The sequence below is a fragment of the Leptodactylus fuscus genome, chromosome 1 (genome assembly GCF_031893055.1).
Source record: "Leptodactylus fuscus isolate aLepFus1 chromosome 1, aLepFus1.hap2, whole genome shotgun sequence".
In the NCBI taxonomy this organism is placed as follows: domain Eukaryota; kingdom Metazoa; phylum Chordata; class Amphibia; order Anura; family Leptodactylidae; genus Leptodactylus; species Leptodactylus fuscus.
Genome location: NC_134265.1, coordinates 279,694,850 through 279,720,740, shown reverse-complemented (window position 1 = coordinate 279,720,740; position 25,891 = coordinate 279,694,850). Strand labels below are relative to the sequence as shown.

The 25,891-nt window shown below is 40.7% G+C and overlaps 1 pseudogene; it reads right to left on the bottom strand.

The window, feature by feature from the left end:
- Positions 1-25,891, bottom strand: part of LOC142216945 (uncharacterized) — a 63,030-nt pseudogene that overhangs the window by 2,227 nt on the left and 34,912 nt on the right.

Below are 25,891 nucleotides of genomic sequence, written 5' to 3'. Positions count from 1 at the left end.
CTCATTAATTACCAAATCTGGAGTAAATTTTCTCATAACTAGTACTATTTATCTGTTATTTTTATTAGAGGTTTATGAATAAATTGCCAACTGGGTATTGCCATTTCACATATCAATAAGGTGTGTCCTTATATAGTCTGATCCTATTAGCATTGATTGGAGAATGGTAAAAGTCACTAATGACCTTCTAACCGCCACCTCCTCACCATGCCCTCTCTCTGTAGGTGTCCCCCAAGGCTCCGTCCTAGGACCCCTCCTGTTCTCCATCTACACCCTTGGCCTGGGCCAACTCATAGAATATCATGGTTTTCAATACCATTGCTATACCAATGACACCCAAATATACATCTCTGGACCAGACATTACCTCCCTGCTGGCCAGAACTCCAGATTGTTTAGCAGCAGTAGCTTCCTTCCCCTCCTCCCGCTTTCTCAAACTCAACATGGAGAAAACGGAGTTCATAATCTTCACCCCACCCCATATGGCCCCTCCACCTGACCCATCTATCAAAGTTAATTTAACCATAATAACCCCTGTCCCATGGGCCCGATGCCTTGGGGTAACCCTGGACTCCGACCTATCCTTCAAGTCACACGTTCAAACCCTCAACACTTCCTGCCACCTCTAACTCAAGAACATCCACCGAATCCGCTCCTTCCTCACCCCTCAAACCACTAAGATGCTCGTCCAGGCCCTCATAATCTCCCGCCTAGACTACTGCAACACCCTCCTCCATGGACTCCCAGCAAAAACCTTCACCCCCATCCAGTCCACCTTAAACTGCACTGCTCGTTTAATTCACCTCACCTCCCGATCTTCATCGGCTGCTCCCCTCTGCCAGTCCCTCCACTGGCTACCCATAGCCCAGCGAATTGAATTCAAGTTACTATCGTTAACATACAAAGCCATCCACAACCTGTCCCCTCCATATATCTCTGAACTAATCTCCCGCTACCTGCCCACACGTAACCTCAGATCCTCCAATGACCTCCTACTCCGCTCTGCTCTCATCTGCTCCTCACACAACCGTCTCCAAGATTTCTCCCGTGCATTCCCCATACTCTTGAACTCCTTACCAAGACACATAAGACTGACCCCCACAATCACAGGCTTCAAGAAGGCCCTGAAGACTCACCTATTCAGGAAGGCCTACAACCTCCAATAACACTATCACCGTACTGCCATCTGAACAGTCTCCCCCCTCTCCTTCTGTCTCTATCCCCTTCCCTCACAGTTTGTAAGCCCTCATGGGCAGGGCCCTCTACCCCACTGTGCCAGTCGGTCATTGCTAGTATTATATCTACCTGTATATTTTGTGTATTGTATGTAAACCCCCAAATATAAAGCACCATGGAATTAATGGTGCTATATAAATAAATAATAATAATAATAATAATAATAATAATAATATTAATAAAGTGTGCACGGACACTCATCCAACTGGTACCACCCAGTGACTTTTTTTTATTTATACAGTCCTAGGAGGATCGATTTCTAGAACTGTTTAAAATCAGGAATCTAGTCAGTTCAGTCTTACTGCCAAAACCAGTACCAAACTTATAAAAAGTCCACAATATACGGTTGTGACCTATTGTACACACATTATGCAATAACTATTTTATCAAAATATTGCTCCTTTCAAGACTACCAGTGGTTGAACAGTAGTTGAGTTTGGATTTCAAGGGTTATAACCCATCAGCTTTACCCTTCTTGATCATATGTACTGTATGTCACTCCAGTGCTCTAAAATATACAATTTTTACCTTATCCAAGGAACCAGAATGCAGTGATATAGTAGAGGATTCTGTGCAATGATTAGTTGAAAAAAACTCACCTGGCTTATCTATACCATTTCTGTGTACAGAATCTTCAGGGTATTTATATGCGATTCATAGTGCTTGACACTGCTCCACATGCCTCCTGCTTGTAAGCTAACAGGAGTAATCTGTTGTAAGCAGGAGGCAGAAGCTGCAGTACATAGTAATACATTGAAACATTTCAGAAAGTGAAGGAACAAAGGTTCTATGGTCCACTGATCAATAACATGCTGACCCTGAATACGTCTTAGAGCATTGAAAGTGCAATTTTATGAAGTTCCACCCCCTCCATTTCTGGCAACCCAAATATATAAATGGAAATGCATTAGGATAGACACTTCAGAAGAGAAGATGGAATCAGTATGGCAGATTATTCATATGTGATGCATGAATGAAAACAGGTGTGTGCTTACTTGCAATATCCAGCAGTTGTCAGCATTTAGATGGTATTATCTTTAATAAAAACAGAGTTTTACAAAACTATAGGAACTGGTAGTTCTTATGTAATTGTGATTCTTTTGCTTATCAGAACCTATGCAGTTCAGTCTTTGTGATATTTTCCATCATTGATGTCAGTGTCATTTGAATGGATATATAACACCAATTACAGCAAAGCTTTGGCCAAACAGTAATAAAACATAGTTCATAAATGAGACTTCTTGGTACACCACTACCTAGAATGCATGAAAGTGTAACCCACATTGTAAAGACAGGTTAGGTCGCTACATTATACTTACAATTCAAGGTTATAAGTCATGCTATTTTAAATATAACCTTCATGTACATTTATACATTTATTATCTGACTAGCCTCACCCTCAATTAAGCTGAAGCCACTATTATTATCATGTTCCCACATTTCCAAGTATCTGTCCTTTAGATGAGTACATACTGTAAATACTGTACAACAGCATGCCGATCAGTCTTTATTCTGTGCTGGTTACATTTTATAATATATCTGTATAGTGACTTCAGCTTTACTTTTCTATCTTCATAGACACAGAGTTAAAAGTTATCAATCTGCCTTCCTTCATCAACCACAAGGGGGCGCTTAGGAGCTTATAGGTTACTGGTGTTATTTCTATGTGTAAACATGGTCGTTTATGCCATAATCATATTTATGCTCTCCTTATAAATGAAATTCATGTATCCTTTAATTTATAAATTTACTAATTAATCAACACAGAAATTTGGAGGTAAAAATTTTCTTATGTTAAAAAATGAAATTTGCTTTATTGAGGAAATTAATATTGAAAACCTATCCTTAGTCTTGGGTGTGTGTTGTGGCTTCTTCATTACCAGGCACACAACCCTTTTACAAGCTGTCAAACAGCTGATTGACTACCCCTATGGACCCCCACAATCTGCCATCCTAATGATAGGCAATCAATTTACAAGTCCCTGCACGTTTAAAGAGGATCTTTAACCCCTTCTGGCCCGTCCAATGGGGTTTTACATCCGAAAGGTGGTTGTCTTGCTCTGCAAGGATGTATTGGTACGTCCAAGTAGATTTCAGCAGCTGCATGAGATCGTGCAGCTGCTGAAACAGGGAGCCAGCTGTAACTTCAGCCTGAGCTCCTAGAGAGAAGGCAGGAGAGGTTTATTACCTTCCTTGCCTTCCTGATCACTGTGTATACAGCACTCAATGAGCATTGTATACACCGCTATTGGCGCCATGATGTGGCCGCTCTTTGACCCGGCAGATCCCATGTGTTAGACTCACATCAACTCTATAGTTACGTGCAGGAGGCTGTAGTCCTCAAGCAACTGAGGCTAAAGGTACCAGCTCCAGTTACAGAGGTAATCAACCCCCCTCCCCCCATATAGAAAGTGATCAGATGTTCCAAAAGATCTATTATGACCTTATGGAGAACAATGTGAAAAAATATATTAAAAAAACCCTGAAAATGTGAATGGTATCAAAGGATGATTATTTCTTGTGAATCAGTTTCTCCATTGCTGAGATATTGATGGTTTTGTCAATATGTTAATGATCTCATTGGAACATTGCGAGTGTTACCGTAAAGAAGTAAACTGTTCCAAAGATTTAATTTGCCTATTGAGAAAAACGGTGATATCACAGTGGTAATAAACACCCTATAAATGTGTCTCACTCCACTTTTTCTCTAGCCCCTACTGTTCCTGAGAAATCGATGCTGTTAGTTTCAGAGTTAGATAAAAAAATTCCATCTATGCCAGAATCAATGGAGCTGAACCTATTGAAAGATGACAAGAACTGGAGTTGGTGGAGATGGTGAAAGGTCTTTTTTAAGGGATCTTACTGATACTGGGGAATCCCCACTAGGTCCCGACCTCATGCTACGAAGAATAGATGCTGCTGATTATTATTACATTTTTCTGCTTTACTTATATTTTACCATCATATTGTACTGCGCTTTATATAGCCTTTGTAAATCACTGTCCCTTATAGGCCTCGTAATCTACATTCCCTATCAATATGTCTTTGCAGTGTGGAAAGAAACCAGAATACCAGAGGAAACCCATGTTATTATTTCAGATATGTATACTGCATGAAAATCAGACTTAAAAAGACCATTGCAAGCTACACAATGTGCAGACAAGTGCCCATTCTCTGTCGTAGTGTCTCCGCCAATGTCTTGAAGAGGTCAACACTGGTCTGCAGTTCTTTCCTTTATACATTTTAATGATCTGGCCTAATTTAACCTGTAGTTTGGAGACAGTCTCCCCCACTCTCCTCCATTCAGGTGTTCATACTTTGGTTTTCAGTTATTGTAGGTGAGATCATTCAGTTTCTTGCTTCAGATGAATGGAATTCCATCCAATTGTATGTAGGAGCAGTATTCTAATCCTTTCCGGCATTAAAATTACTATTGTACTGTGGTATGGCTGCATACATTCACCTGAAGCACTCCTATTTCTTACAAGTGCCTTATTATGCGACATGAAAGCCTTTTCATTGAGTAGTACATATGTCTAGCTTGGCACCATTATTCAATGTTTAGTGGATACTAAAGGCAATGAAGGAGACATTAGGAAATTCTGGAGTCAGTTTACTATGATAAGGTTTTGTATGCTGTGTGTACACTTTAGAACATATTCCTATAAGATACCATACTATAGACCAAATCTAACAAGAAATATATATTGTGTAGTATTAAAGAGAACCTGTCCCCCTGAATGGAAACCAAACCCACATAAAATAGCGGTTACCACATGGACTCCATAGACTACAATGTGCTCCATGTGGTTTCCGCTTGGCTTATGCAAATATCTGATGGTCTCCAAGATTTTCTCCCTGGATATAAAGACACCACACTGAAGAAAAAAAATTGTCCATTTTCATGCAGTAGCAAAACAGACCTAACATGGCTAGAAGTTATAGTCTATAACTCCAATCATAGCCCTGCTGCTGGTGACTTTTCTCTTTAATTTTTTTTTTTTTTTTTTTATTGTACCATGATGCAAGTAGGATATCAATAAGATAGTATATCATTGAATGGTCAATGGCCCTCATGTCATCACCACATGGGATTGTATTCCCCTGGAACTTTTGGGGTATCTTTGAATCAGAAACCTAATATAATGTCAAAGTTTGGGTCCACTCCTGGTACTCTGGTTGGCCTGTCCACCCGTACCTCCATACATTGATGTCTCAAATGTCTGTCCAGTTATATCTCACATTATATTGGTATAGATCTCCTCAACACTTCAGTCTTAATAAATCTGCCCAATTGTATTTGTGTATGATGTCTACAGATCTCATATCCATTTTTGTAATGATGACAACTGGACAACAATCAGCCAATAAAAATGGCCAGACTGAGGGCACATGGATGGAAACCAGGTGACACATGAATGTGAATTGACCCTGAAATACACTTCATTTGAGCTGAGAGTTTGCATGGTTGTATGAATAAGGCCTATACATAACTTAGAACTGCATTGTTCCCATGACTGTCCCCATGACTCACGGCTGTATTGACTAACCATTGGTTGTCCACATTCTCATCCAATCTAAAAAGTCCATATAAAATTGTAAATGAGTCGCTGACTTTATGACATCATTGAACATGCACCTCTAAATATTGTAACCCTAACTAGAAGCTTTCACTCAAGAAATCCCACGTTGCTATCAAGATGTTTGTTAACCTTTCCCTTTACGTAAAGGAAAACAGTTAAGCCCGGGATAATAGTCGGAAGGGGTAACATTGGTTTTAATAATGGTTCACAGTTGCTGTTAGTTAAGGTTCAGTGACTCTCCCTCCATTGCAGCTTCCTACTTCATGTTAGTTCCTTTCTTATTTTCATTATTCACAAGACGACATTGCTTCTATGGTGAATGCTAAGGAGGTAAAATTATGACTGTAAGTGAACCATGAGTGTTTCCCACTGAACCATGAGTAGGTATTTCCTTTTGCTTTACAATATGATGACTGAAAAGAATAATGTTATGCTGAAATATTCTTGCAAATAGGGAATTTCCTTTTCTGTAATGAGATGAAATTAAAGTAAATTGTTAATTCAGCTAATTGTGGTCAGTTATTAGTGAAGCAAAGCAAATAACTTGTGTATGTGGCTTGGAGCAGAATATTCCTCATCTGTAGGTAGTAATGACAGGTCTTCTTAATCCTGTTCAGACTAGCAGACAGGATTTTCGTATTTTTATTATGGAGATATATTAGGCTTAATATCTTTCATTATCACACATTGCAACTCCATTTTTATTCAACATTAACTCTATGAAAATGGAATGTCATCAGTTTGTATCCGTTTTCATCTGATTTTAGCATTGTTTTTTTTTTTTGTATCCATAAAAAATGATCAATTAAACTGATGCTCAAAATGTGATGTGAACAGTCCCTTATGGTATAGAACGTTTTTTTTTTTTTTTTTTTTTTTTTTTTTTTTTTGTAAAATGATGGTTATTTGTTAACTATTATCTGGAGAACATTGATTTTTTTTATGTATTATTTTTCTAAGTTGATAACATGTATCAGACGCAGAATACACACATAATACTAAATGTAAAACTATTCAGTTGATTAAAGATCTTGTTAAACTTATCAGTTTTTCTCTTTCTTATGATTTTTGAGACTGAAAAGTGTCTGGAAACACGTTACAGCGGATCGCACCGACTTCAATGGCATTTTATTGTACAAAAAAATCGCCTCAACGTGCAGCCATTGCTACCTGTTGTGACAACCAATATCACTTGTGATGGACAGAACTTTTTTTTATTGTTAGATCCATGTAATAAATACTTTTTTTTCACTTTTCTTCTTGGTTTTAATGAAAACTAATGACAATAAACACAATATACTGTATCTATACAAGCTGAAGAGAACTGGTAAATCTTTGCAATTCTCTAAAATGAACAGACCATAATAAATTTAGACTATGAGGGTGTCCAGCAAAAAGTTACTTAAAGAGAACCTTTCCCCACCTCTCCCAATTCTATCTCATTTCATGATTTAATAGATGGCCCTCCACTGATTCCGATGCAGTTGGAATTTTTTCTGTAGCCCTAACATTCCTCAGCAATCAGTGCAATTAGTTTTGGTGCCTGATATACTAAGTAGGAACCCTAATGGGGTGGGGTAAGGCAGGAGCAAGCAAGGGGGTGTGACTCAGAAATCCAATTTAGTTTAAATCCCCATGCAGCAAAGTGCGGGTAAAAAACACTATGGGAAAAAAATGTGGCAGAATGCATTGTGTTTTTTCCACAGTGTTTTTCATTGTGATTTTGCAAAGTTTTCCTCTGTGGACTTTCTGCCCCTATTATACCTATATGAAAAACACCAGCATTTCAGCAGGAGTAACTGACAAAACTACAGATTTTTTCTGCAATGTGTGGATGTGTTTAGTCAGAATCCCATTTGCGGGCACTGTTAAATGCAGTATTTATTGTCGTGGCAAAAACACTGCGTTCTCGGAATGTGAGGCCCTGGCCTAAAGGTGGACAGTGTGAGAGCTCAGAATGACACCTTATTGCCTTTTCCTGCCTGACACCACCCTCCTGACAGTACAGAGCCGAAATAGCATATCAGGCACCAAAGCCGAAGAGTGGATTCAGCAGAAGGGAGAAGTATAAGTGCTTCCCTTGTATTTCCCATTCCTGTTAAAATCACTCTTGACTTTTGCTCAAAAATATGCATCAAAATCTGCAATTCAAAAATGCAGTATTTCCTACAACATGCGGCTTCAGCTTTAAAAGGTTCTTTGGCGTTAAAAGCTATTGATGACCTATGTGACACCTGGCACTTCCATCCCCCCACCACAGCAGCCAGATTGGTTTACTTTAGCTCAGGTCCCCTTCAAGTGAATTAGTTCTGATGCTGATAGCTTATGAGAATAGCTCCTTGGTCATGGGCTGGCACTGGGGCTGCAATGGTACAGGTGCAACCAGGAGGTCCCACAGTTCACTCTCATCACACTAGTGCTGGACAGTCCTATCATCTTTCTGATTTCCGTTGATGTCTGGCAGTTTGTGTATTGTAAATTTATGACCCCTGTCCTCTGGTGGGCTGGAGCGATAAGAGTCATGATATACAGTATTCCATTATCAGAAAGGAGAAAATCAATAGCAAAATATAGCAGTTGGTCAGCAGCATGTAGTAAAGGATGAAATCAGTAGTGGAGGCAATTGGACAAAAGTGGACATGATTACTATGAGAAGGGATGAGAATAATGAGAAGCTTCTTGAGGCTAAGGCCCCACCTAACAGGCCACAGCAAAAATGCACTGTGGGAAAAACCATGGCGGCAACACATGGCAGACTTTATGCTTCTATTATACCTATAAGGAAACTGTCAGTGTTTCCATAGGCATAATTGACATGCTGCAATTTCCGCAACAGTTTTGAAAATAGTAGCGTTTCTGCTACGTGCATTTTTCTGTGTGGATGCAGTGACTGTAAAAGGTGACTTTGTAGTGACTGAAAAATGAAAAAAAACATTCCTAAGAAAAGTATGGGATGGCACTCCAAGAACTATCTACGGATGATGTATTGTTGATAGTCACATCATAGAAGACAGTGTACAATTCAGTTATCATCAGGCAGAGGAGTTCAGGAACAGCACAGTGGATCAGTGGTTAGTGCTGGAGTCCTGGGTTCAAATCCTGCCATGAACAACATCTGTAAGGAGTTTGTATGTTCTCCCCATGTTTGTTGGTACTTCGGTTTCCTCCCACACTCTAAAGACATACTGATAGTGAATGCAGTTTGTGAGCCCTATATAGGCTGCCTATGATATGACTATCCACAATAAATCACCTGCAGACTTTTCTTGGAGTGCCGTCACATACTTTTCTTCTGAGTCTAGGATTAGGAGTGTGGTCAGTTCCTACAGTGATCTTGTACCAAACGGTGCAGGTCCAGCTGAGGGCTGCTATACACTCTACCTGCTGCGAAGTAAATGAAAAAACAGAATAAAACTAAATCAAACTACAGGGTGTACCTGCCTGAATACTGACTGAACGGATAGCGTAAAAGTTCACATTTTTCTCAATTGTGTGACATAAAAGAGTTTGTAGAAGAGTTGGAAGTTTTGAGACCTGCATTTTCTAGCTGTTACATTGACTTTCCCATAGAATTTAGTATTCATTTTCTGATAGAAAGTACATTTTATAGTAATTCAAACAATTAATAATCTCATTACTTTACTGTTATGATGTCAGCTTAATGAATGTTTAATGGAGGAACATACTATAAGCATCCTGCCCATTTCAGTAGAAAATCAATGCATGGGGAAACTGGTCATGACATACTGATACTTAAGGGGTCTTCAACTGTGCAGCTATGTACTGCAAAAAGGGGCACTTGTGGTTGCACCCCTGTTCGTAGACTTGGAGTTCAAAGCTATGAAAAAAACAACTGCACAGGACACAGCGTCATGACTTAGCTAACTTGTGAGGCAGTACTACTTAGAAATCTGGTGTTGTTATTTATGCACAGTATTATTACAGTATATGCCCTTAGGAGGGGACATGATATTTCTATTGACTACACAAAAAGTGTCCATTTTTTGCACCTACGTCAAAGATATTCTTATGGGAAAACCCAGAATTAGACTATTTGACTCCTGCTTCTATAGCCATAGAAATGTTGGTCATGACAATAGAGGGAAACCTCTAGAGAATAAGCTGAGGTGCAGCAAAATCTTTTTTTTTTCTCATAAGCACGGTGGCCTTGGTGTGTGAACACTTGTAGCTTACAGATGTTTAGCACAATGCAGGGTTAAGTTATGTGAACAAGGTCATGCAGAACACCTGGCTGAAATATCTTGCTATTTCGTAGGACAAAGGGCTGACACATAGGAGAAAAACAGTGATCCCACTGTGCAGCAAGCTAAGACACTTAACTAGTTAGCTGCCATGCAGAGGAAATAGAAAATTGGGATATTTAATCACCACCATATATTTATGTCCAGTTATATATTGTGCACTCTAATGTATTTGTAGATATTTGAAATTCCCTCAGTGCATCCATATATAAGTGTATCAGATATACAGTATTTGACATACTTATATGCTGCAGTGTAAGCGAATGCCTCTCACTGTGGTATATTTAATTGAATAAGAGGAAAATCTCTACTGCTGTAACATATAAATTCAGCTATATTAAGGCTAAGACCCCACCTTGTGGAAACACAGCTTTTTTTGTTGCGTTATTTTTTAAGCTAAAAGCCAGAATGGCTACAAAAGGAGTGTTATATAGGAAGTTCTTATACTTCTATCTTCTGCTCAATCCACTCCTGACATTGGCTCAAAAAATCTATAACAAAAAAAGCTGCGTTTCTGCAACGTGTAGCTTTAGCCTAAAGGGGAACTGACATCTCTCTACATTGCGGTAATTTTTATATAGGTGGCACATAGAGATGTGTTGCTTGGATGGAGGTAGACTATGTGGTGTGATCATTGTGTTGGAGTTTTTTTTTTTTTTTTTTTTTTTTAATTTAGCTTATTTTTTTTCTGTTTTATTTTTATACAATGTTCCTCCCATAACATAATACTAGACCTTTGGGGAGCACTTTAACATTACTGTTTTTTTTTTTTTTGCTTATTTCCCCTGTAATGGGGGTAAGACAGTAGCTCCAGTTACAAGTGGAATGTAGTCTCCTAAAATGAGCTGCAGAGCAGTTTATACAGTTCCCTTCCACATGACCAATGGGCCGGAAAGGGAATCTGCATCACAGTAGCCACATCATGGTTATTTGTATATATAGTGATCAGAAGGGAGAAATGGTAAGAAACTCTCCCTGCTTTCTTCTTGGGAAGTCTGGTTGTTGTAACAGTCAGCTCCTTGATCCCACAGCTGCACAATCTTGTGCATCTTCTTAACCCTGCCTGGATGTACAGGTACATCCTTGCAGAATTAGATACCGACTGCCTGAACGTATATAGTCAATGGGTGGTTAGAATCTGGTTAAACAGAAAAGAAGCACTAATGTGTTAATGTAAGTGTACCTTTTTTCTTCGGTTAAGATTTTATAGTTTGGGTGTTCAAGGTATTTTATTCTTTTCTTTTAGTCCACTGTCCAGGTTTTTTTTTTTTTTTTTCATATCTTCAGGTCTTTAATGATTGACATGGTTCAGAAGAGAGGAAAGATCAATATAATATGACCAATGTGTAGAACATACATAAATCTACCGGAATATTATGGAACAGACGTTGGAAAAACACATTCATGGTCATTCCAGTCTTTAAGAAACCATTTATCATAGAACAGTGATAACATACAGCATTAACATGCACAATCAAAGTTCATTGTGTAGCTGAAACCAGATCTTCACATCACCTGGGGGTTTCATAAGTGCATATGTAACTGAGACTTTGAGGGAAGGGTAAATTAAAACAAGTGTGGAGCAACAGATGGATTAGAAAATGTGCAGCACTGGGAGAGCGGGGTGACGACAGTTACAAAGATAAACTCTCTCTTTTCATGAGCCTGAAATGTAAATATGCAGACCACTGGGGATCCTTGTAAAACACACCCATTACACAATGAAGGCTACAGGCTACAGCTAAATAATTTGCTACTGTACTATGCAATAAAAGAATTCTGACTACCTAAGGTTAAAAAAAATACCCAAGGCTAAAATAAAATGTTTGACTACCTGAGTAGTTGACTACTTAGCTGGAAACAAAATGCAGTACAGTTCCTTTAATCGTATATTCATGGCTACTCTATTACCAGAAGATGGTGGAGCAACACAGACTTTCTTCTCTGCTGCACCATGGACAGTACCTTAAGAATCCTGTTGATACGATATTTATCCCCAACTCAAATCTGTGCTAACTTTAACCCCAGCTCTACCTCATTCAGAACAGGTTTTGCATACAGAATAGCAGTGGTGGCCTTTTTTCCCTTAACAATCATACCTCGGGAGGCAAAATGAGCTCCTGCATCTTAACAAGGCTGGTTACACACAACCGTGTGCTTTGCACTGGCTGTAAATGAAAGCAACAGGCGACCCACAGATTTAATGGCCCAATTTCAATGAATAGGAGCCATGGATGTAGGGCGGCAAAATCGGATAGGAATAGGGCCTGTTTCATATTTTGCTGTGCGGATTGTCAGCCGCACACGGGACTATATTGCACTGATGGAGAACAGCTGGAGGGTTATTTTTCAATTAGGTCTCATGACTGTGTGTAAAAAGGGCATGATAGTGAGGCAATGTCTCTAAGAAGCAAAGATGGTGAAAGGTTCACCAATCTGTGAAAAACTGTGTCTAAATATTGTTGAATTATTTTTAATAAATGTTCCTTATATTATTCAGAGAATCTGGAGAAATCCATGTGCAAGGGACAAGAGCGATGATCAATATTGGATGCTTGTGATCATCAGGTCCTCAGGTGGTACCTCATTATACAGGCATGAATTGGTAATACAAATCACTGCATGGGCTCAGGACTATTTTCATAAAGTATTGTTTGTAAACATAGGCAGCAAGTCACAAATGCAAGTTAAAGCTGTATTATGTAAATAATAAGCTATATATTAACGCAGTCCAGAAACCTTCCATCCTCTTAGGATTTTGGCCCAATGTACTTAAAGGGATCCTATCATTTAGAAGGTATTTTTTCTCCCTAACACGTCGGAATAGCCTTAAGAAAAGCTATTCGTCTCCTACTTTTAGATGTCTTCTCCAAGCCGCCTTTCGGTAGAAATACCAGTTTTTACCGGTATGCAAATGAGTTCTCTCGCAGCACTGGGGGCAGGCCTCAGTGCTCAAACATCATGGCATCCCCAATGCTGCCAGACATCTCTCTCCAGCACTGTCTCCATCTTTGTCAGGAACGTCATCTTCTTGTGTCTTCTTCCGGCGTAGGCGGTGAAACTTGTAGGCCTCGGGCTTGGGCAGAGGTGACTGCGCATGCCCACAGGCCACAAGAAAATGGCCGCTTACTTACAAATCAAAATTTGAAATTCTTTATAGAAACCATTGATTCCGCAGAGGAGAGGAACAATCCAGCTTGTTATCTGCTTCTGATGGTATGAGGCTGCATTTGTGCCTAATGCTAAGTCACATACTGAATCCATCACAACAGTATGGCTTCCCAGAAGAAGAGTGACTGCCTGTAGTCCAAACCTGTCATCAATATAAATAATGTGTGGTATTATGAAAGGAAAAATCTAGCAAAGAAGACCCAGGACTGTTGTGTACCTAGAAGCCTATACCAGACAAGAATGGGGCACATTCCTTTCGCAAAGCCTCCTTGGGCTCCTCATTTCCTTGACATTTTGACTGTTATATAAAAAGAAGGAATGCTACACAATGGTAGGCTTGGCCCTGTCTCAAATTTATTGAGATGTGTCATTATCATCAATTTCTAAATGAGTTAATTTTTTTTAAATGAAATGTAAAAATGTGTCATTTTCAACTGATATGTTTTCTATGTTACACTGAGGAGCACATTTATTTATTTATTTATTTATTTATTATGCTTACATGGGTAACAATGTTTGGAACTTTTCAGGCCCCATATCTCTCCATCGCTACAGCTTCGACGTGAGACTACCATAATTTTATAGAAAATCATCTTAGCTATCTCATTCATAAATTTGACTTGCAACTATTTAGCATATGATTAGTTATGCAGATTCATGTCATGTAACTGCAGTTTACTGTTTTGCTCCTAAAAATCTAAATTTTAATTATTTTGAAACTCCACCTTTCGCACTGCCTGAATCCTTCTGGGTATGGTCTCGATCAGATTCAAGCATGTCTCAATTAAAAACTAATCCCAGGTCTCTTCTATATGTTCTCAATGTTGGTGCATACTATTCGACTCACTTGGCTAGGAATACAGTTTTTTCTCCAACTCTATCAACAAGTGTTCTAGTAGTCTGAGGACTAATCCAGCCTCTCTACTTCATTGTCATTGAACCATTTCTTTGCTAATCTTGATATATGCTTCAGGTCGTTGTCCAGAAGAAACTTGTCTTGTAAGATACTCACATAAAACTCAGCACTGAAACCACCATCAATCCTAGTCAAGTAATCAATGGCTTTGGCTGTGAAACATCCCCATATCATCAAGTTTTCTTCACCAAACTTGACAGTTCCTTGACTGCCCCTCTTTCCTTTGATTCTTCTAGGCCCATTTGCACCCATCAGAGCACTGTCTATTGACATTTATCTCATCGCTCCAAATCACCTGTTTCAAATCTTCTACTGTCCACTTTTGGTACTTTTTTTGCAAACTTGAGAAGACACTTCTTATGACAATTTTGAAGTCAAGGCTTTTTAAAAAAAAATTTCAGGCAACTATTCCAGACTTGTGTGACGTGCATCACACAATATGGGCATGGACATCTGTGATCGAACTATTAAGTAACATATGAGCCCCATGCACTGTGATGTAAGTCGCACCAGAATGGATGGACCTGGGGATGAGCTGACTTGTTGACTGTGATATTTTGCCTGGGCCTCCACATCTTGGCTTTTGAATTGATAGACGAACTTCATTTCATATTCTCCCAATTGTCTTGCCACTCACATGATGCAGTTTGGCAATTTTCTTGGCCGAGAGATCACTATTGATAAGCTGAATGATGCTGTTTCTCTTTTCTTGGGAAATCTTCTTCATGGGTAATCCTTGATTTTAACCAATGACTTTTTGCTTGGGAACCAACCTAATAACACACTGAGATATTAAAGAATGTTGGTTGCAATTTTTAGTATACAAGAAGAATTTTTTTTCTCCACCACCAGAAACAAAATAATAACAATGCAGTTACAAGGGGCAACACAATGGCTCAGTGGATGGCACTGTAGCCTTGCAGCACTGGAGTCCTGTATTCAAATCCCGCCAGGAACAACATCTGCAAGGAGTTTGTATGTTCTCCCCGTGCTTGCGCTGGATTTCCTCCCATACTATAAAAACATACTGACTGAAAAAAAAGTATATTGTGAGCCCTATATGGGGCTCACAATCTACATAAAAAAACAATGCCGTTACATGAGAATGATCTGCATAACTAACCATGCTTAATAGTTGCAAGTCAAATTTATGTTCCAACTTTTTTGGAGTTGCAGTTGAAGATGGATGGAATAAAAGAGAAAAAATGTATTTTATCTCATCATGGCTGCTCCAATAGAGATCCATAAGGTATTATTTTATCTCAAACCATAATGCTATAATTCCATCTGGTAATACAGATACACATATTGTAGAAGAGTTCATTTTCTGAAATTGCCTGAAACATTAGTTTGAGATAATACTGACTCTCTAAATAATGGAGATAAGTCAATGTGGATGCACCAGTAAAACCACTAACAAAATACTACTACACCCTTGAAACCACATTCTCAAATTCTATGGCATCTATACACTTTGCTTTACTAACCACAGTTTCTTGGATCTGTGTTAGTTAAACCGCATTCACACTATAGTCCATGTAAAACCCACTGTAAAGCATCACATATCAGAGTTCTATGAAACAATCATTAAACCACCCATGATGACAACAATATCTTATTGCTTGGTTAGTACATTTTTCAGACAGAATCCAAAAAAAAGTTGTAGACTTGTTTTTCCATCTTTGAAGAATTGCTTAGAGTCCAAGGCAAAAGTGAACCTGTAATTTGTAAATCTTCTTTTAATATTTTCCATATTCAATATCCAACCATTTGTTAAGTTAATCATTTATTATTTTGAGACGTTTAAGGCCATGTGTCTTGTATACACATGAAAATAAGCCAGACCAGTGGTTTTATTTGCATCATGTTTGAGACGTGGCTCTGTTGTATGTGATGTTTGGTATATAATATTAGACTAGATTACAAATGTCAGAATCACCATATTAATTATTATAGGGCAATATTAAACCTTTGGCTATTTGTATTACGCTACTTCAGTAGTTTGAAAATGACAATGTAAGTACTGTATCTAGATTGAAAAACATTATTCATAGCCTATGTAATCCATATGTCCTAACTGTCCCGGATTCTGTGGGACATTCCCAGGTTCAGGGTCATGTCCTGCAGGCTCGGTCGGCGGGATGTATGTCCTGCAGTGGCGTAACTAGGAATGGCGGGGCCCCGTGGCGAACTTTTGACATGGGCCCCCCCCTCCTGACTGACACCGAAGACCTCGATCGACTGACCCCCCGCCGCGTTCCTGCGTGCTCTATTATGCCCAATAGTGGTCCCTGCACAAAGTATTATATACCATAATGAACACCCATAAACAATTATTATACTCTGGGGTCTTTGCTACTCAAAAATCATATATATAAAAATTTTTTTCAGAAATTCAGGTCAAATCATTACAAATTGATTGACTTATCTCTAGCTATGACCCTCTCGTTGTCTCCTCTTTTCTCTATGTGCAGTAGGCTACAGATACCAATACACCCCTTAAAGAAGAACAGTCATTAACAGCCAAAAATGGCGCATGCACTGTAAGCCTGATATTAATCAGACTGACAAAAAAGATGGGCACATCAATCTGCTGATTCCATTTATCCTTTGTCATTTAGAGATGGTAAACCACTTTATACCAGTCAATGAGCCCCTACAGGCCTGGAGCTAAAGTTTCTTCCATTTATATTATAACGAACTTGATGCTGAAAGAGAAAATGCCCATTATCATACCGCAAATACTTTTCCTCTATAGGCCGTGACTCCGACTCCACTACGTCGGCTTTTCATTGGGCTGATGTAGCTCCACGACTTTCTTTCAGGATTGTAGATCTCAGCTGTAGACAAGCAATCATGTCCATTGGATCCACCACATATATAGATCTGAATTAAATAAAGAATGGACAATAATGTTGCAACCTGTTTCTAAATTCACATTATATAGAAGATTTTTGTAAGCAGGTCCTCTAGGCTTAGGCATCAAAACTAATTTAAGTCGATTACACAGTTTGCAACACACAAAATAAAACTGTAAAAAAGAAAATCCCAAAAAAATTAGTTAGGGCTGAAGGTATAGACATCAAAGTCTCCTTACTTTTCCATCAAGGGTGGTGGCACCAGCGTCCTTCCTTTTCTCATGCATAGAGGAAATCAAAGTCCACCGGTTAGCATCAGGATCATAACGTTCAACTGTATTTAGAGTCTCTTGCCCATCAAAACCACCCATGGCATAGATATAATTATTCAGGACTGTAACACTGACATTTCCTCTTTTATAATTCATGAAGGCTGCTTCATGCCAGGTCTTCTTCACTGGGTCAAAACATTTTACACTTCTCAAGTAGTCCACACCATCAAATCCACCGATGAAATAAATGTGGCCATTGAGATATGAAGTGCCATGATAGGCTCTAGGTTTCTCCTCTGCAGATGTAATGCTGATCCACTGGTTGGCTCGGGTGTCATAAGACCTGATGTTGTTAGTGAGTTCTGAGCCATTATAGCCACCACAAGCAAATAAAATGGCGTATGGTAGGCGTGGTCTCACCATGTTAGGCTTCAATGTGAGAGCAGTATTAATAATGGCTTTGCAGTCTTCATTGGCTTTCACATACTCGTTGGCTATGACATTGTTTAGAATGTATTCTTTATTAATCAGGGCCAAGCGAATCTAGTAAGAAATAAGAGGATTAAGACATTTTATTTTAAAAAAAAAAAAAATCACCCAAATTATGACTGATCTATTTGGGTTTTAAGATACCCATATACATAAGTATGTTGGTGGTCATTACAATGTGAATGGCTATACACAGAAAATTGTGAAGGTGAGCCTTTATTATTGCCCGGATAAATATGCTAGGTGGGATCCATACATCCAGTCCCTGATATAGTGATACAGGGAGGGGGCAGAGTCTGGACACTGTTATGGCAGCTCTGTTCCTTTTAACGCTATAGCCATAACTGAGGGAGAAGAATTCTCATGTACTCTTTTCTTTCTGCAGGAACATAGTCTATCCATCTGACAACGGCCTCAAATACTGTGCTCTCCTCTGTGACATTTAATTCATTCTTTTCTATCAGGTCTCTAAGTTCTTCTAGTGTAAACTCAAAGAACTTGTCTGATGTCTTAACTAGTTCTTCAAAGTTGTGGAGGATAAATGTGTCTTCTGGCGAAGATCAGGGCAGAGGTAATGGTTGGTAACTCTCCATATGTCCATGAAATTTTCAATATCAATCTTACGTGCGAAAAATTTGCTGCACAGATGGACAATTCCCATGATATTAAACTGGTCAGCTGCAATAAAGAGGTCCATTGGATTTTCAGGCGTTATCTCAACACTGTTGGTATAGGTATATATATATTTTTCTCATGTAGATTGTGAGCCCCATATAGGGATCACAATGTACATTTTTTCCCCTATCAGTAATGTCTTTGTAGAATGGGAGGAAATCCATGCAAACACAGGGAGAACATACAAACTCCTTGCAGATGTTGTTCCTGGCAGGATTCAAACCCAGGACTCCAGCGCTGCAAGGCTAACCACTGAGCCACCGTGTTGGCCCAGTATAGGCATATTCTATTACACTCCACATGATGTTTGGGCAAATGCCTGGTATGTTATATAAGGGTCTATCTGCACTGCCCAAAGCATTTTTGAATAGAGCCCTGAAAGTAGAAAATGCATAGAAGTAAAATATTACTATTATTAACCTTTAAGTATAAATGTAAAATGCTACTCTTGGGTAGTTCAGAACCAAGATGTGTTTTGGGTCAAACAAGTTCAGTACAAACCAAACCTTAAATTAGCTTAAAACATATTGTATAACACTTTCAGGGCCCCTAGGAACCTATTTATAAAACATAGTGTATAAGGGTGCTTTCACATCACGTTTTGTAGGTCCACCTGACTCACACGTTTTTACAGCTGTTTACCTTATAAAAACGTGTCAGTCAGCATTGACTCCAATGAAAAACAAAATACTCCATTGTGGCTTGAAAATGTCCCTCTCCGTTATTTCAAACGGACAGAAAAGCGTGTACTACTACGCTTTTCTGTCCTTTACCCACATCAGATACGTGACGGACCATTCTCCTTTTCCTTCACGTCTCTATGTGAATGGCTGCCAGACATCTGCAGCCGCTTATGCATCCTGTTATACAGTCCGTTTATGAGCCCGCCCCACCCCCATTAACTACAACTCCGCCCCTTGTGCATGGACAGAAACAGAAGGAGAAGCCGGAGGAGGAGGAGAGGAGCTTTTCAAAATGTAACCATGAACTCCTCCTCCTCCTCTATCCTCTCCTCCCTTCCCTGGTCACAGCACTAAAGATTCTGTCATTGTGATCCCCTTAGGGCTAGTTCACACGGGGACATGGAGGAGGATTTTGACAGCGGAATGCACGTCATAATCCTCCTCCATACAATGTTAGTCTATGTAGATTGCTAGCTTTTTTTTTTTCTGCTAGCAGATTTTTCTGCTAGCAGAGAAAAAGAAGCGACATGACCTTTCTTCAAGCGTTTTCCGCCTGAAGAAAGCAATAGAAGTGAATGGGAAGTGCAAACAGCGCAGTTTTTTGCAATAAAACGCATTGGCCAATCAATGCTGGTTCTGCATCAAACATTTCCATTCGAATAGCGAGTGGTACTCGATTGAGTACGAGTATTTCGAATACCGTAGTATTCGATCGAATACCTACTCGATCGAATACTACTACGCTCATCTCTACTAATAATACATGTCTATTTTTGCTCGTCCAAAGCTAATCGCCATTTAACCAAAACTGAACAATTTGGAACATTCGGGTGAAATTTTTCTTTTTGCCTATCTCTATTAATAACCTCTAACCATTGATGTAAGAAACTACTATTACTAACCTCTAAACTTACATGTAAAATACTAATATTCTTTTTATGAAATTCTAAGAATAGATGTAAAAAACAAAAAAAAACTTTGCAAGTCTTCAGTAGGTGATACCTTTTTTAATGGCTAACTCATAATGATGACAGAATATGACGTTTCGAAGCTTTCCTCTGAGCTTTTTCGAAGAAGCTCAGAGGAAAGCTTCGAAACGTCATATTCTGTCATCATTATGAGTTAGCCATTAAAAAAGGTATCACCTACTGAAGACTTGCAAAGTTTTTTTTTGTTTTTTATATTTTATAACCACTGGCTAACACGGTACCAAAACAAACATTTTCCTTTTAAGAATAGATGTAAAATGTCTTACTCTCATATCTGCACCCGTGCTAATACACAGTGCAGGTTGTGGAGATTTTGAATTATTTCGCATAGTCTTTTAAAAGTTTCTACATACAGCAAGATATACTGTATATGTGTGACCAAAGCTAGAAGTTGTGCCTGTGCATTCACCCCTGAGGCTGACATATGCCCCCATATAGTCACACCATTTAACTCTTTAAAGGCATTCTACCATTACAATCAAATTTTTTGTCCCTAACACGTAGGAATAGCCTTAAGAAAGGCTATTCGACTCCTACACAGTGATGTAAGCGGCCATCTTCTTGTGGCTGGCAGGCATGCGCAGTCGGCTTTGCCCTAGGCCCGATGTCTAAAAGTTTGAAGCCAGCCCCCTGAAGAAGGCGCGAGGAAGAACTGTTCCTGAAGAAGATGGAGGCGGCTGGAGAGTTCTCTCACAGCGTTGGGGACACCCCCAGTGCTGCGAGAGAACTCATTTGCATACTGGCGAAAACTAGGATTTCTACGGAACAGCAGTGCGGAGAAGACATCTAAAGGTAGGAGAAGAATAGCCTTTCTTAAGGCTATGCTTACATGTTAGGGACAAAAAAATTCGATTTTAATGGTAGAATCCCTTTAGACTTTGTAATTAGTACTACTGGAGGTGTTAACAAATGAACCCCAGCAACAACACAGGCAGCCTAGGTCCAAGGAACCTAGGGTTATCTTATCTTAGGGTTTGTTAGGGCATATTCTCTGTTATATCAAATCATATTATTTAAATATTTGATATATTATTTAAACTATTTTATCATGTCTCAGTCTTCATATAGAAGTCAATAGGGACTGTGCTATCTAAGGAGATTGACAAATGGAAGGGGCACTCTGTCTGCCCAACACAATCCTATGGCAGAGTATAGATTGTAGATTAGTAAAAATAATTATAAAATGTAATACTTTAACATCTTTTTATAGTGCAAATATACTACACATAAGGGACTATTCAATAAATAAAGCATTTGTTGATGCAATTGTGCAAACCTGTAGGAAGTTAACAGAATACAATTTACCACAAAACAAGGCCTCATACTGCTATTATAATAATAAAGCTTTGACTGCTGGAATACAGAAGGTTAAAGGGGCTCTATCATCGGGAAAAGTCATTTTTAACTAATCACATCTTTGCATAGCCTTTAGAAAGGCGATTCCACACTTACCTTTAGTATGTAGATTGCCTCAGTGGTTTCTGAATAAGTCCGTTTTTATTCATATGCTAATTAGACTGTTGCACAATACATCGTGCACTCCTCTCCTGTTGTTTACTATGGGAGGCTGCTGCTGCTGCTGATTCGACTTCCTGTTTACACACACACATAGGAGATAATAGCAGAGACAGATGCTGCTGGGAACTTCCTGTACTGGCTGGAGGCTCATTAGCATATGAATAAAAATGGACTTATTCAAAAACCACTGAGGCAATCTACATACTAAAGGTAGGTGTGGAATAGCATTTCTAAAGGCTATGCAAGGATATGATTAGTTAAAAATGACTTTTCCTAGTGATAGAGCCCCTTTAAACATATTCCTCTGGTCTGGAGGACTAAAAGTTCTGTTTATGAAGGCATTTACATTCCCAAATTCCCCTAGATATGTTATATGTATGTATACATTTTGATGTGGTTAATATGCCTCACTTCTGATTGACAGAATAAGGATTACAGACTTGGAGGGAGGTAGAAAAATAATAGATATATAAATTATATGTGACTGTGGCCAAATCTGATGTCTGGCCTTACCTACCCTTAAAGAGGCAGCTGTTATTGGGTATGTATGACAGTTATCAATGTTGTACAGGGCTATCAGGTCTGCATTAACGGACAATATGGCTGTAGAGAAGTACCAGGCAATGGGATGGGGTCATACTATATTGCTTTGGGCTGTTTTGTTTTGAAACCATTGTTACATTAATTCATAGTGACACTGAAATAATGCATTGAACAGTGCCCAGAACATTACCAGAATACTCGGAGAGCTTAGCTAATTTGGCTTCATGGTCCATTGATACAAGATGTACACAATCTCACTAACTATTAGCAGAAGATTGGAAATGCAAATCATTACTAATTTATTCCACAGTGGAAAGCTTATGTAGACAATTAACCGCCCTGCCAGTAAGACGGAATAATTTCTGCAATAAATATAGCTGCTTTTAACATTATATTCACTTTTTGTCAACAGCCACAAAAAACATGTTTTTTTTTGTTATGCTGTGTTTGGGGATACACATATATGAATGCAAACATATATGTATACAAACAAGTTACGTAGAATTATACTCACAGAAGTACATGGTACCTATATTTATTTAAATAAATGCGGGATAAACCATCAATATCAGATCTGTGAGGGTGGGACACCAGATCCCCTGCAGATCAGTTGCTAAACTTCATCAGGACAACACTGCAGTAGCTAAAGCCGCCTCTATATGGCGAGTGAACAGCATGGCTCCTGGCATGTATACATTACTGGGAGACATGCTATCTTGGGGCAACTATTCAGTGGGGATGTGAGTATACTGTAATTCTACAGAACACATTTTTGTAGGATATGCAATCAACATTAGAATGTGGATATCCCCTTTAAATATGCCGCAAAGACTTTGCTTTTAGAGCTTCTACTTGAGAAATGCTGCATTCGTCCCAAGCAAGAGGTTTTCCTTAACAATTTCATTCATTTAAAGCCACTTTTGCTCTCTAAAGAAGCGTAAGACTGAGGCCACACAATTTGGAAAAACTCAATTTTTTTGTTGCAGATTTTTTGTTTTATTTTTAGAGTATTCAGTAGTGGCATCAAAAGGAATGGGAAATACAAAGGAAGCACATATACCCCGTTCTTTTCAATCCAGTCCTGGCTTGAGCTAAAAAAAAGCCAGCTATATCTGCAATAACAAAAAAAAACCCACAGCATTTCTGGAACGTGGGGCTCCAACATTAAAAGGGAAAAATGCTTTCCCCCTACGCCCAACAGCAGCACAACTGGGGTAATCCTGCCCCTATGAGCTTTTAGGACAGGTGGAATATTTAATTACCTAACAGCAATCAACCCCTATAAGAGGTCAGAGGACCAACTCCCCTTTGTGTTTTTTTCTGTCCTGTGGGACAGGACAGGTGGATGGGGGAGAGGTGCTCTGGCCTCTTACAGGGGTCCCCTCTCCCCCCCCTAAGTTTTTTACCTTGCTGCGTGGTCCGGATGAGTCTCTCCCCCTGCTCCGGTCCGGGTCCCCGCTGGAGCGTGTGCGGCGGCATCGCGGACGTCGGATACTGCAGGTGCCGGCAGGTAGGAACTTTCGTCGGCCGGCAGGGCCTGGGAACTAGTTTTTTGGTTCCCGGGTTCCGCCCGAGCCAGGGACCGTTTCCGGGGAAACCACGCATGCGCAGACCGTGCGGCCAGAGTTACATGCCGCGGCTGTCGGATGACAGTGAAGATCAGCAGGTAAGCCACTGCTGGTGAGGTAGCCCCCCCCCCTAGTGCTCAGGGAGGGGGGGTGAATAACTTTAAGGCTAATAGGAGGAAGTAGCTCGGACCCAGGTGGCGGGGGCGTGGCTCCGCCCACTGTCCCTCCCCCAGCCGGCCTATTTAAACCCCCCTCCACCACAAGATGGTACCTGTCGCTCCGGTTACAGGTAGTTCTGAAGCATTGCTGCCTCAGGATTCAAAGCTCAAGAGCTGGAACTGCTAGTTCGTGCTATCAAGGTTGGTGGAGGGGAGAGTGGGCTGGGGCTGTAACTGTGGTCCGGATTTTTTATATAGTGCTCCTTGGGTTCTTGTCTCTTTCCTTCCTCCCTTTAGTAGGTCCTCCTCATCATCCTCGACCCTCCCTTGGAGGAAGACCACGGCGAAGAGGAGACATTTGTCTTGTGCCCAATGTAAAATTCCCCTCCCTGATGCCTGTGAATACAGGTACTGCCAGGGATGCAGAGCGCCTCCCTCTGAGGCTACCCCGATCAGAGAGATGGTCTCCTGGGTTAAGGACTTTGTTTCCCAGTCCATGAGAAAGGTGGACGAGACCATTTCCCACCTCGCCAAGAGGCCCCGGCTGGAGGCTTCGGAGCCCTCCCTCTCGCCTCTTGAGAGGCTTCACATCGGGGAGGTTGAGTCCTCTGAGGAGGACCCTGTGGAGGTGGAGAAGGAGGTGTTTCCCCTCGACAAGATGGGCAGACTTTTCAGAGTCCTCAGATCATGTGATCGGGAGGCAGGAGAAGGGCCAAGCAGGAGGGCTAAGTCCTTTAAGGCTAATACTGACCTGGTCCAGGTAATGGAGGGCGAGTGGAAGCGACCCGAGAAAGCATTTATACCTTCCGCTAGATTCAGGGCACTCTTCCCTATGTCAGAGTCCCAGCAGGGTGTCTGGGGACCACCGCCTAAAGTTGACGTGGCAGTGGCCAAACTATCCCGCCGGACAGTCCTGCCAGCCGAGGACGGCTCAAGCCTGCAGGACCCGTTGGACTGCCACGTAGAGGGGTCCCTGAGGCGGGCATACTCTGTCGCCTCGTCACAGGCCTCCGTGGCCATATCGGCTAATGAGGTGGTCTCTGCCCTACAGGCCGAACTATCTTCCCTTGCTAGGGACATAGACACGGGGGTCCACCGGGACGACCTCCTATCGGCTATGACCGATATTAATTTACTGGTGGACCACTTGGCTGAATCCTCCAGGTCGCAACTAAAACTCGCCTCCAAATCTATGGCCCTCACCACTGTGGCCAGGCGACCGTTGTGGGTTAAACCATGGAGGGTGGACAACGCCTCCAGACTAGGGCTTTGTACCCTGCCCTTTGAGCCAGGTAGGCTTTTTGGTAAAGCCCTGGACAAAATCATGGAGGATCTGGCGGACACTAAAACCAAAAATCTGCCGCAGCCGCCTGAAAGGAGAAGAACTGCCTTTCGGGGCCGAGGATCCTCCACCAGAGGCTTCAGGGGGCGTGGACGCTCCACTCCCCAGGGCAGAGGTAGAGGACGCGGCACTTTCCGCGATCGTAAGAAGGATCCCTGACCCATTAGTGGTCTGCCATCCTGGGAGAAATCGGGCCCGTCCATCTAGGGCCCCGACGCAAAGGTCCCAGGGTCATTTGCTACATCAAGGCTCCACCGGCCGAGAGAACATCTTGCCCTTTTTAGGGCCCCAAACAACTTCATCTTTGAATACCCATCCAGAAGGATCTCTCTCTAGACTTCTTGGTTTCCAGAATCCTGGGCGAAGGACTCAGGTTCATCTTCGACCTAGACCGCTCCCGCCACGGGAGGGTCGAACACCCAGATGGAAAACCTTGTCCTCAAATTTCCACCCTCCCAGACGGCAGAACTTCAGCCCCCCCTATTTCCAGGGGAGTAGTATCCACGGGTCTTCCCCCAGCCCCCTAGTAAGGCTGGGGAGCCCTTTAATAGGACAGAGGGCTTCTCTAAGCCAGGATCAAGGAAGACCCGTTAGGATTTTTTACGATTCCATCAAATCTAATCCAGTTC